We start from the raw sequence: 13,358 nt of genomic DNA on the forward strand, positions 1-13,358 counted from the left end.
GTGTCAATCCCCTCGGTTCCTTGTTACGGTCTGGTGAGCATTGCCTACCTGCGTTGTCATATTACCCACCAATTCTTCGGACAGTGATTATTGACTTACAGAAGTTTACAGTAACAGGTAACATAATCCGAGGAGCAAGGCTTCACAGAGGAATCCGGTCTTTCCACTTGATATACCAAGCGTTGGGGTCAGACCCATTTGAAAAACGGAGAGGCATTTCTTACAACGTCTTTTGCTGATACTGAAGTGCCCCTACGAAATAAGTTCTGTTTTCCGCACTGGCCTGTTGAGCTAGTGGTCACACAGTAAAGGTGAATTAAATTAATCTCGACAACTACTGCCCTTTTTAGACGGATTTTATGGCCCTGAAAAGGGCCGTTTTGCCGACGGATTCGGCAGCAGACGTGTGTAGGCAGTCTAACCGCCGAACCCGTAGAGAGTCCTCCCCTGCCTCTTCAAGGCGTATACCACGTCCATGGCCGTGACTGTCTTCCGCTTCGCGTGCTCGGTGTATGTTACAGCGTCACGGATTACGTTCTCCAGAAAGACCTTGAGAACACCTCTCGTCTCCTCGTAGATGAGGCCGGAGATACGCTTTACGCCTCCACGTCGGGCGAGACGACGAATGGCCGGCTTCGTGATGCCCTGAATATTATCTCGGAGAACCTTCCTGTGGCGCTTCGCTCCACCTTTGCCAAGACCCTTGCCTCCCTTGCCGCGTCCAGTCATGTTGCTCGTGTGACGAAGGTTAAAAGTGATCTCGACGGCGGGTCATTTTTTGGTTTATATACTAAAACCCGCGGACCAATCACATTACGGAAGGGGCGTGGCTTCTCAACGGGCGAAGACATAAATACCCCTCTTGGGGGCAGCGGGCGCGACTGTATTGCGTCAACTTGGGTTGCGAGGACGAAGGAGTAAGCGATGGCACGTACGAAGCAAACTGCGCGTAAGTCCACGGGAGGCAAGGCTCCACGAAAGCAGCTGGCAACGAAGGCCGCTAGGAAGAGCGCACCGGCTACTGGAGGCGTGAAGAAACCCCATCGATACCGACCTGGTACAGTTGCTCTTCGCGAGATCCGTCGTTACCAGAAGAGCACCGAGCTCCTCATCCGCAAGCTGCCTTTCCAGCGCTTGGTGCGTGAAATCGCTCAGGATTTCAAAACCGACCTCCGTTTCCAGAGCTCAGCCGTAATGGCCTTGCAGGAGGCAAGCGAGGCATACCTCGTCGGTCTCTTCGAGGATACCAACCTTTGCGCCATCCACGCCAAGCGCGTGACCATTATGCCCAAGGATATTCAGCTGGCTAGGCGCATCCGCGGCGAGAGGGCTTGAATTAACAAAGGTACTCCTGCCCGCAAAAAGGCCCTTTTCAGGGCCACTAGTTATTTCTCGGAAGAGCCGGTTGTACCGTACTCCAGGTCTCGTTCCTACTACCCTCAGTTCAAGGTCACCTCAATAATATAAATGGTTTCTCCCTTTCCATTCCTCACCGTATCAGCATTTTCCCACAGCCTGTTTGACAAATATCGCAATGTATCCTATAGGTTAATAAACAATTTTTTAATAGAACGATGGATAACAAAGTTTCTTAGGAAAATTAAAAAAAAATTTCACAGTTCTATAATATTGCACATTATATATATTTACCAAATTAAGGGTTAACGCCGCCGGGACGAGTGATCCTCCGTCCGACCGATCACAAGCGCCAAGGCTCAAAGTGGTCCAGAAAGCAAATCTAGCTGGACTAAAAATGTGACATATTTCCATGAAACTTCGCACTATAGTCACTACTGTATAAGAGGAGAAACTACCCCTTTATAGACGATGCGTTTTGACAAAAATTAGTGACTTGTCTCATATATAATATATTGTTTTAATGAAACTTTACACAGTACTTACATGTAGCTCGTTTATACTATATTGGATACAAAATGTGATTATGATTGTATAAGAGTAGCTACTTGTCTCCTATCTAACATTTTTTACTTTCACGAAACTATAACTGTGACTCATTATTTTCGATAGTACAGACGTGGTCTGCTTAGGAAAGGACAAGCGGAAGACTGTGACCTTTGTGACCTCGGGTGGGTATTACGATAACATTTATAACCGTCACCCTGATAAGCATCCGAGCAGCTTATTTCACAAAAGGAGTTTGAATACAAACAATTCCTTCAATCTACTACGATTATTACAATAACTGATTTCATTAATCTCCTCTCTTCTTTAGCAAAATATAAATTACCTTCAATTGGTCGATTCAGCAAACTTGTTCATAAAACTTATCGCTATTGCGTCACGTTTCGCAATTTTTCTAAAGTAAAAACAAAAACACGAACAAACGCCTACTCCTTTAACCTCATCGCTCTCTTATCTCTAGAATCCCGGGGGGTAGAGAACCTGAATTCTCTGTGGTGTGAAACAAAGCAACCCGCAGGAGCAATGACACGTTCAATTGTCCTAATAATAGAAAAAAAATTACACGTCATTTAGTGTATTCAGAACATTTTTACAGGACCGTGTAGGATATTCACTCTCCTGTCGAATAGTTTCGGCGGCTGGTAGGCGATACGCATTAATTAAAATAATACTTGCGTACCTTGTTCAGGACAGTGACTGTGCTACTTTCTTTCTTTCTTTCTTTCTTTCTTTCTTTCTTTCTTTCTTTCTTTCTTTCTTTCCTTTATTTGTAGCTTATTGATGACACCAGATGCCATAACGGAAATGCCGTGATGGTATGTTTGTTTAATATTCAAAATCAAGTGACAGACGCTATTTGACTTTGCGGTGGAGGGGATAGGGACCTGATCTCGGATGTTCCGAGAGATGCCGGCGCACAGTTGTCCAGAACGCAAAACTATGTAAGAAAATCAACTTCATCATAACCGAAGTTTAAGTAATATCTAGGCTTAAACAAAAGCTAGGCATTGTGCACAACAACATACAAAACATCAATATCAGTAAGAGGTGGGACAAAACATGAGTTTTTTTTTTTTTTTTTTTTTTTTTTTTTTTTTTTTTTTTTTTTTTTTTTTTAAGTCACGCTCTTCAGTTGATTTTTGTTCGTGGGGTCAGTGGCTGTTTTATATTGTTAAACCTTCCCTTATGGAGGTCATAGGACAAGATGTGTACTTTCATTTAATACGCGAAAAGCAATCTATAATACGTTAGCATTCATTTAATTGGCACGTTTACTGAGATTTGTGCAACTAGTTTTTTTTTTTTTTTTTTTTTTTACGACATATTTAACAGGCTGTGCATTACAAGTAAACCTGAGTTAACTTTCAATTCTTCTACCCACACATTAATCAAATATTAAACTCTATACGGCTTAAAATTTAGCTGCTACATCCTGCAAACTTAGATGTTATATTCATCTCTTGGTGGCGCTTTACGAATTCGACAGCAGCCACTTTTCAGAGTCTGGATGAAGGAGCTTAATTTCTCCAAGAAAAATTCAACACTTCTTGAACATATAATGAACAACTAAATTATGGAGTATATCCATGAATCTAGCATTTTGTTACCAACTGCGAAAAATATGGCAGGCTAGTCATCTTTTAGGAGCATAATTTCTATTAAAACATTAAAAATTATCAGAAACACTAATTTTTCCCTAATTCCCTAATTACACGAGCATAATTCGTTTTTGCATAGATGCGTATAAAATTTCATGGAAATATGTTACATAGGGGAGAAATTATTAACTCTGTATAAATGTAGCCTCTAAACACAAGAAGTAGATTCCCATATAAAAACCATTATCTGAATTTATGCTACCTGTAACTATACTGTGTGAAATATAATGTAAATATTTCAGTTAAGATAGAAATTATTAATTTAGTCTATAAAGCACTTCCGATACAACTCTTCACACAATAATAATAATAATAATAATAATAATAATAATAATAATAATTATAGTAATAGTAATAATAATAATAAGAAGAAGAAGAAGAAGAAGAAGAAGAAGAAGAATACACACTCGCCCGAATACAGAAATGTGAAGGGTCAGCAGGACAGAGTATTTGAGAATCATATCATATCATATCATAATATATATTCCTTACATTCATGTTAACAACCCTTAAATGTGCAAAACTTCATATCTCACACTAGTTTATTAAAAAAGGTCGGACTGTAAAGAAAACAACTATCGCAATTTTCATATTTTAAGATTCCCTGCAGTTTATACAATTTCATTTATACCACTTAGGATGTATTCATTAAGGATATGCTAATTTTTAATGAAACACACACACACACACACACACACACACATCTATTATACTAAACATAAACCCACAAGAGAAAACAATACTTGTATTAACTGTAAACATTTTTCTTCCTTTCTTTATTTTTAGCAGAATCCTCCATTTCACCCTTTATCTCACTAGATGCGCTTCCCGCAGACATTCTTCATTATATGTTTCACACACCACTTCGTAACACTTGCAGCGGTTGACTTTTGTTTTCTTGTCTTTTTCTCTAGGGTATATTGTACATAGTGCTCGGTATCGGTGCTCGTTCACGTGATATTTTACCTTTGTTTTTCTTGCTAACTCCTGCCAATTTTTCTGATATTTCCCGTAGTTGATTGGTCAAGTACTGCGGATTGATTCCCGGTTATAACAAACACACCTACACTACATTCCAATGATTTCTGACTCGTTACTGCACATTTTAGAAACACTGTACGGAAGCACACGCAGTCTCTCGTAAATCAACAGGTTACAACAGAGACTTACACTTGCAAACGCGTGGGGATTTCAGAAAATTTCTTACTATTTCAGTACCTTTAACTGTACAACAGATTTTGTTTTCTCGAAAAAGAAAGGTCAACGTTACTATTGACAAAAGACAGAAACGTACGATTACAATACCTTTATTTTAAACAATCTTAGAGGTGGTCTGGGAATTCCTAAACTCACCACGCGACTACTTAACCCTAGACAGGTAATCATCACTGTACTCATGTTAAAGGTAAGCATTCGTAATTTTTACTACTCACATTTTAATTAACTGAAATCAACTCAATATCACACATTTAACAACTTTTACACTTTTCGTAGCCATTAGTGTTCATTTAATTTTAAGTTTGTCATAAAGTCTTTACGTTCATGTTATTGTCCTATTTACAATTAGTGCAAACAACAGCGCGATGTTCTCTGCAGAACCCCTTTTTGCAAAGTCCACAAAATGTTGTCATCATTCTCCTCTTCTTTGCAGGACATTTATAGCAAACAGTACGTTCACCATCTGGCTGCATTACCTGGCATTGTTGTTGCACAGCAATGTTCAGATGTTCTTCAATTGTTGCCCGCAGAGATCGGTGTAAAGTAGGACGTGCAAAGCGGTGCTGCATCCACGGTTTTGTCAGCTCTTCACACAATTGGAAAATGAATTGTTTTCTTGATATTGTTTTCTGAGTTCTTCTAACTATAAATTATCCATGAATTTATACTTGCAATATTTAGCATGTTGTAAAATATTGCTAGTGGCCAGCGCCTCGTCTTTCTATTGCAGGAAAGATTGTGGCACATTTGACATAGTGTATCTACACCACCTTTAGTCCCATTGTAAATAATAATAATAATAATAATAATAATAATAATAAAGGCTTTACATATAACGTGTTGCTTACTGTTGTCATTGCAGTCCACGTCGGTGGGGGTGGGGGGGTTTCTTTCTCCTCCTCCTTCCTCTAAAAAGAGCAGTTACCAGGGTCTAAGGAAGTGAATGCCCTTTTCTTTCTGGGCTCATCCCTACATTTGTCTTAGCTCCTTAGGGAAAACCACGGAAAACCCTCAGGCTTGCGAATAGACTGAATGAATGAGAGGAGAAACTTTAAAGGTACGTGAAAACACGTCCATGCAAGGGAGTTGGGACTGTGAAAAATTGAATATGTGAAATCCAAGACTGTATTTGCCAGGCGAGCAAAGATGAAGAAGAAGAAAGGCTTACGTATGACGTGTGGCTTACTGTTGTCATTGCAGTCCGCGTCGGCCAGCGGTGGGAGGGGGGGGGGGTCAATATACCTGCACATATCAGTTCAAATTATAAAAACCTCTTAATGCTACTGCGGTACTATTCCATTGCCGAACACAATATGAAGAAATTAGCAGATCCCTGAACTGAACTCTTATTACTCTGAAATTACCGCGCAGTACAATTATAGCTATGACGCATTGCAAGCGTTAGTCACCATATCGATTTGCTAAGCAAATTTAATCCCTTTAGAGCATGTCCCCCCCCCCTCCTCCTCCATATCAGCCAACAACATACTGGATGAAGAAGACTCCTGCAAAAGGGACGAATTAAGATTTAATTTTATTTTAATGATAGACTAACATTGCAAAGTTCCAAAATAATTTTTTGCATTCCTTCATTACACTAGTCGTACAAAATTGCGGTCGTATCTCGTACTATCTATACTAATAATAAATCTGTAGCCGAAATTTTTCTGGTAAGTTTCGATTTTCCAAAAGTAATTGGTCCTAACATATATAATTAACCACCCTGAAACCGAAAATCGCATTTTTGAAATTTTTGTTTGTATGTCTGTCTGTATGTTTGTTACCTTTTCACGCGATAATGGCTGAACCGATTTATATGAAAACTGGAATATAAATTAAGTTTGTTGTAACTTAGATTTTAGGCTATATGGCATTCGAAATACATTATTTAAAAGGGGAGTTATAAGGGGGCCTGAATTAAATAAATCGAAATATCTCGCTTATTATTGATATTTGAGAAAAAATGTTACATAACAGATGTTCCTTTAAAAATGATTTCCGTTAAGTTTTATTTTTTTACAACATTTTGATAGGACTGATATTTAATGAGATAAATGAGTTTTAAAATTAAAATAACGCTATCTAAGACGGTGCAATGAATTAAGAACAAATGACTTCGTCTATAAGGGGCCTTGGACAACAACAATCGAAACAGGGGCCTTGGACATCAACAAACAATCGAAAGCTATTAAACATAGCCTACAGGGAATGTTTCTGTGTTTGTATGAAGTAATATCACAAGCTCGTAAATTAACTGATTTGTATAATTAGTTATTATTTCACCATTGGAAACTGTAGTTTCTCTAGATGGACATAATGCTATAATGTTATTACAGTAACGTCTGAGTAAATCGAGGACAGGTAAGATTAAAATAGCTTCTTATGCACAGAAAATTTGATAGGCTATTTTGTACATTCGTTTTCTGTATTTCTTAAAATAATATTTATGTACACGCATTTTAATCTCAGAGAATTAACGAACAACGAGAGTGTATTGATTTAGTATGCAGTAATAGTACTTTAGCTTGGCAATCCATTATTTTAATAATTCATATTTTAACTATGCTCAATTGAATCGTGTTAAAATACATAAAATATATATGCAATAAATGCAGTGCTAAAAAAAAATTGGGTAATATGCGAAGCAGATTATCTTGCGCTGTTGTAAAAGTTGTTCCCTGGATCAGACGTCCTATTTTAATTATGTAATTACTTTATATTTATTTCTAACAGGTGGAGCGGAGCGAACGGGTACGGCTAGCTAACAATAAGTGAGAACTTACAATACAACAACAACAACAACAACAGCTGATAATCTGAAAGGGAACATAGTAATTTGGGGTGAATTAAAATGCAGCTTCCATTCGTTTAAAATTTCTTTAAATTTTAACTAAATATTAATGTAGATATTACCTCTAAAGGTAAATGGGGGCATGTTTCACAACGCTAACAAATTACAAATTAACAATATACAATTAACAACGGAAATATTACATATGCTTGTTAACTGTGTTTCACAATGCAATCTTATTCACTTGTATGTTTTAACGAACTTTACAAAATCGGCGAAACAAACTTACAAATACGCATAATTGGTTGAACAAAATCGCCAACGACAGTTTACAAAAATCACTAAGGATCAGAGGTAAAGTAGCTGTAATTTTAGAACTATCGATGGACATGTTTATATTTTTTTATATATATTTTATTTAGATTTTGCTACATCGGCGACAACGGAGTTTCGCGGCATGCAATTGGTCGAGCATACCAATGCATTAATTAGCCTACGACTTAACTGACGAAAGTTAGCGCGAAATTCATTCAAATAATTGATAAATAATGGATTTGACCCACGTAGTTATATGCAGTTGATAGAGCAGCTAACATGTCCATCCATTAAAATCAACTTCGCTCTCTGCTGGTCCATCAGTATATTTTATTGTTTCATCCATAACCTCGCCAACATTAGGGAACCCAGCAGGAGGAGCATAAAAATCCTTTGCCCGAGTAAGCACATTCGGTGATCAATAACCCGCCTCGAGTTTTTTCAATCTTGTAACAACATCAACTACCATGTGTGAACTTTTGCACACTGTAATCTTATAAATTCCGTTCTTATCTGCTAACGCAGGGAACTGAGAGCTACTATGCAACCAATGCAGTTCTCGCTTTGAGGTTAGGGCACCACTTTTCCCTTTCAGATGTTGCATGTGATGTCCCATATCTTGTAGGAGAGATTACAGCGAAATGGGATTCGGAACGACTTCAGAATACTGCGTAAGTAATGCCGACATTGCATTATTAAGTGATTGGTTTTCGGTGCAAAGTTTTTCTTCTTTAAGTGCGAGTATTTATTAAATACGTTCCTCGTATATAAGAACTAACGCGGTATTCTGAAGTATAGCGCGGGATTCATTCGAAACCTTTCATTAATATTCGTACAATGATACGAACGTGGCCGGAAAATTCTACGTTAGGCCTAAATGCAAAATCTTCGTCTGAGTCGCTAGAACTACTCAATAACATCACAACTGCTTCAGTGTAATTCTTAATGGTACCCTGTTACTATAAAATTGATTTTATACATATGTGTTTATTTTTTTCATTCACAATTAGAAGCTATTTCAACAGGGCTACTGTAGAAAATGTGCTAACTTCACTAGTAAAGTTTAGTTTACACGTTTGTAAAATTACTCCTTCGTTGTGAAACAAACATATCACTTGTAAAGAGCGCAAAATTTCATTCGTAAAGATTTGATTTCCTTTGTACAGTCCACCTTTACAAACAAAGATTGTGAAACAGAAGTTTACAAACAGAGTTCACAATTTCCAAAGATTGTAAACTTTGTGAAACACCCCACTGGTGAATCAGCACGCCGAGCTCGATCGAAATACAACCAGTTACTATTATTTCCCTATCGTTTTTTGACATTTGATTCCGCGTCCTACCCCTTTCATTCGTTACTAACCAACAACGCCAATAGCAGAAGGTAACGCAAAAACAGTCACCGGTTCCCCGATGCATGGCTTTCTCTCTCAATGTCAACTGAGAGTTAAAAATATTCATTATAATATGCACTTTCCACTCACTCCTCAGAATGTCTTCTTTATTTTTATTTATTTATTTATTTATTTATTTTTAAAGATATGTGAGCTACGTACTGTATGTCTGATGTTTTGCCATCGTACATTCAAATATTTATATTCACTGTACAGTACAGCGAACTGTTTATACTTACTGTACATGCTATAACTACTTCTCCCAACTCCGCTATTGCTATATTTCCTAAACTAAACGCTGATATTGAAATAACGCCTGGTCTGATAATGCAGTCTGTTTAAATTTCTACCGACCAAGTTCTGCCCTTCATCATGGGAAAACAACGAGCTTCTTTAAAGGATACAACTACTAGGACAGAGATATTTTCATTATGGAATTTGTACTACCCACTGAAATGTAGTAACTAATGGGATTTTAATTAGCCATATATGTACAGTATATTACATTCTTTACCTAAAATGTCTCTAACTTCTAGGGAGAGCGCGAGGTACGTTCACAATCCCCTGAATACATATTCCCTTCTTCGAGAAAACGCAGAGAAGTGAACCGTCTCATATGAATATGCTACCAGTCATAAGTTTCAATACGGAGCTGCAAGTACTTAAGAATTATCAATTACTCTACAATTATGCAGCGGCGTCATCATCCAAGCTATAGCTGGAATAGGGAAGGGAACATAATATCCCATAAGTCTTATTAGAACACGCTGGAAATAGTGACGTAAAAAAAAAAATCGCCAACGGCACGTGGTGTTCCCAAGCGGTCACCCATCCAAGTACTGACCACGCCCAATGTTGCTTGACTTCGGTGATCGGACGAGAACCGGTATTTTCAACATGGTATGGCCGTTGCCGATGAAACTGCGTAATCTGTAGGCACTTGAGGACGATGGGATTGGGGTGCACTCGATAAAACCTGCACTCGCTCACACACACACGTAAACTGCCTGCTTAGACTCTGTACCTAAATTACCAAGCTCGTTGGATGTCATTGGGATAGATGATAAATCTATCTATCAACGGCAGTTTGGTTACGTTTCAACGTCACACACTGCTGGATTGACACGGGATTAATAAAACAGCTAGTCGGCATTCTAAGTTAAGCCACAGGTGGATTGTTGTTCAACAGCGGAGCCTCCTTTCAACCACATGGTTGTGGAACTGTAGTCGGATTTTCGACATCATTTTCATGCCATACTACGGAACTTCACACAAACTTCAATTCACTTCTTGCACCGGCGGCTACTACGAATGGACTGAAGCTCGCTACTGACTAGGGGGGGGGGGACATTTGTCTCTTGATGGATTACGTGACAGATATATAAAGTATCAGTCGTATGTTATGAACCCGAGTTTCAATAAAGATAGATTACCCGTATGTCCACAGATTCTCAGTAGTGGCCTGCGGAAGGATTATGACCGCGGTCGACAAGTTACCTTCTAAGTTGTTTTCCCTCAACAATTAATGCTGCCAAGTGAGTAGGAATGACACCGCGCTCTCATATAAGTCGTACGAAACTATTAAGGAAACGAATTTGCCTCGTGGATCCAAGTCTCCCATGGACTGCCTATAATGTATTATCTATCCTAGAAGTGTTATCGGGGTGATTATTTAAATTTTCACTCGGTGGGAAACGCTGTTGTTCTTCATTCATCTACTCTGTTATGAATAACTTGTGGCCCTTAAAAGGGCCGGTTGCTGATTCCCTAGCAAGCACTCCCGCTTACTTGGAACTAGTGTATTTTGTGACGGCCTTGGTCCCTTCACTGACGGCGTGCTTGGCCAGCTCACCGGGTAGCAGGAGACGGACGGCTGTCTGGATCTCCCGACTGGTGATGGTCGACCGCTTGTTGTAATGCGCGAGCCGCGAAGCTTCCGCGGCGATGCGCTCGAAGATGTCGTTAACGAAGCTGTTCATGATGCTCATAGCCTTTGAACTGATTCCCGTGTCTGGGTGAACTTGTTTCAGAACCTTGTAGATGTAAATGGCGTAGCTCTCCTTCCTCTTGCGCTTCTTCTTCTTATCGCCCTTCGAAATATTCTTCTGGGCCTTGCCGGCCTTCTTGGCAGCCTTTCCGGAAGCTTTGGGGGGCATGGTGCTCGTCTGATGATGAGCCCGACGACGACGACATTTGGACACAGAACATCTGTGCCGTGGACCTGCTTTAGGGATTTTGTATAACCCTTTTCAGGTCTTAGATTTTGTTGTGTTATAGATAGTTTTGCTTGAAGAAGAAAGCACGGGGGAGAGGTTGTTTGGTGTGTGGTTGTCTAGTGCTGCCTTGCTAAGTATTCTTGGTGGTCATTCATCAGACGGGAGACTGTGAGGTGGGGCTGACCGGGTGGTATTGTTTGGAAGAGTACAGAGGTGAAATTTTTATTAATAGCTTTATGTGTGTATTTTATGTTTTTGTGTTGTATATATAGGGTGATGGGTTTGATGTTAGAGATGGTGTATACTGTTCTATTTTGTGTGTTTCGTGGCAGTTGAAATGTTTTGCGTAGAAGTCTACGTTCCAGTGATTCTAATTGAGAAAGTTGAGAGTTAGATACTCTGGAGAACAGCTGGGACGCGTGTAAAAGTGACGGTCGGATAATTGATTTGTAAATTAGAGCTGTTGTATGTGGCCGGCACCCTGGCTTTGCTTGGTTGCCTGCGACGTTGTAGAGGAGTTTGATGGCGTTTGTGATGCGTGATTTGATGTTGATGACGTGACGGTGTAGTTTCAGTTTGTTTGATATGGTGATGCCGAGGTATGTGATGTGGTTGGTGTATGGGATTATGGAGTTTTTGCAGCGGATGGCATAACGATCTCTCATGAGTTTTTTGGGGTAGCGTCTCTTTTTTAGAATCATTGTTTGTGACTTTGCAGGATTGATTCTCATGCGCCACATGTCTAGCCAGACGTTTAGGTTCCGTAGTGTTTCGTTGACATGGCTGTTTGTGTATCTGATGTCGTGGGCTGTGGCTGTGATAATAATGTCGTCAGCAAATTGTCCGATATGTACGCCTTCGCGGGGTGGGATGGGGATGTCAGAAACATATATATTGAAAAGGATTGGGGAGAGTACTGTGCCCTGTGGGACTCCGCCTTCAATTTGGAATGGTTGGGATAGGGAGCTGTTAATTTTTATGTGGGCGGTTCTGTTACGAATAAAATCTGATAGCCAGCGGGTTAGGGGTGGGGGAAGGCCGATGTTGTGTAGCTTATATCGTAGTCCGTCATGCCAAATGGAGTCAAATGCTCTGGTTGTGTCGATTGTCACCACTGTTGATGTCATGTGTCTCTCAAAGCCGGATTCAATTGGTGTCAAGATTTTGAGGATTTGGTCTGGGATTTCTATGCCTTTTCTGAATCCGGCTTGTGTGTCTGGGATGATGTCATTGTCCTCAATGAAATGGTGTAGTCTATTGTTTATGATTCTTTCCATTAGTTTGCAGATGGTCTGGGTCAGGCTGATTGGTCGATAGTTGTTTGCGTCAGTGGCGTCTTTGTTAGGTTTTGGAAACATAAGTATATGTGCGAGCTTCCATCGGGCTGGTAGTGCGCCAATATACAGACTTGCTGTAAACAAGTTAGCGAGGTAGTTTAAGGCTGTGGGAGGATAATTTTTGAAGAGTATATTGTGAATGCTGTCGGGGCCGGCTGCGGTGTTTCGTGTTTTGTGAATGGCATGTTCTATTTCTTGTGTCGTTATGGGCGCTATGATGGGGTGATCCAATGGTTGTGGTTCGTAAGGTATGCGCAAGGGATTAAATATGTCTGGGTTGTTCTCGATTTGTGCGGTGATTGCATTGTAGTGTGGTTCATTGTAATCTGGATGGTGTGGGACGGTGTGTATTCGGGATAGGATGCGGTGGAAGTGTTCCAGTTTGTCTTCTGTGTTGAATATGACTTCATGTTGGTTTATGAGAGGATATTGTGGGAAGGTGTTGCCCTTTAACTTGTTTATCAGTTTCCAAAACCTACCAGGGTTGTCTTTGTGATTAGAGTTTA

At 39.7% G+C, this 13,358-nt stretch overlaps 1 non-coding gene across 1 annotated transcript; it reads right to left on the reverse strand.

Moving 5' to 3' along the window:
• Window positions 1-10,094: 10,094 nt before the first annotated feature.
• On the reverse strand, window positions 10,095-10,213 carry LOC138694134 (5S ribosomal RNA). Its single transcript, XR_011330810.1, has one exon. It is a non-coding gene; the product is annotated as a 5S ribosomal RNA (ribosomal RNA).
• Window positions 10,214-13,358: the final 3,145 nt, after the last annotated feature.

The sequence above is a fragment of the Periplaneta americana genome, unplaced genomic scaffold, assembly GCF_040183065.1.
Source record: "Periplaneta americana isolate PAMFEO1 unplaced genomic scaffold, P.americana_PAMFEO1_priV1 scaffold_52, whole genome shotgun sequence".
Classification (NCBI taxonomy): domain Eukaryota; kingdom Metazoa; phylum Arthropoda; class Insecta; order Blattodea; family Blattidae; genus Periplaneta; species Periplaneta americana.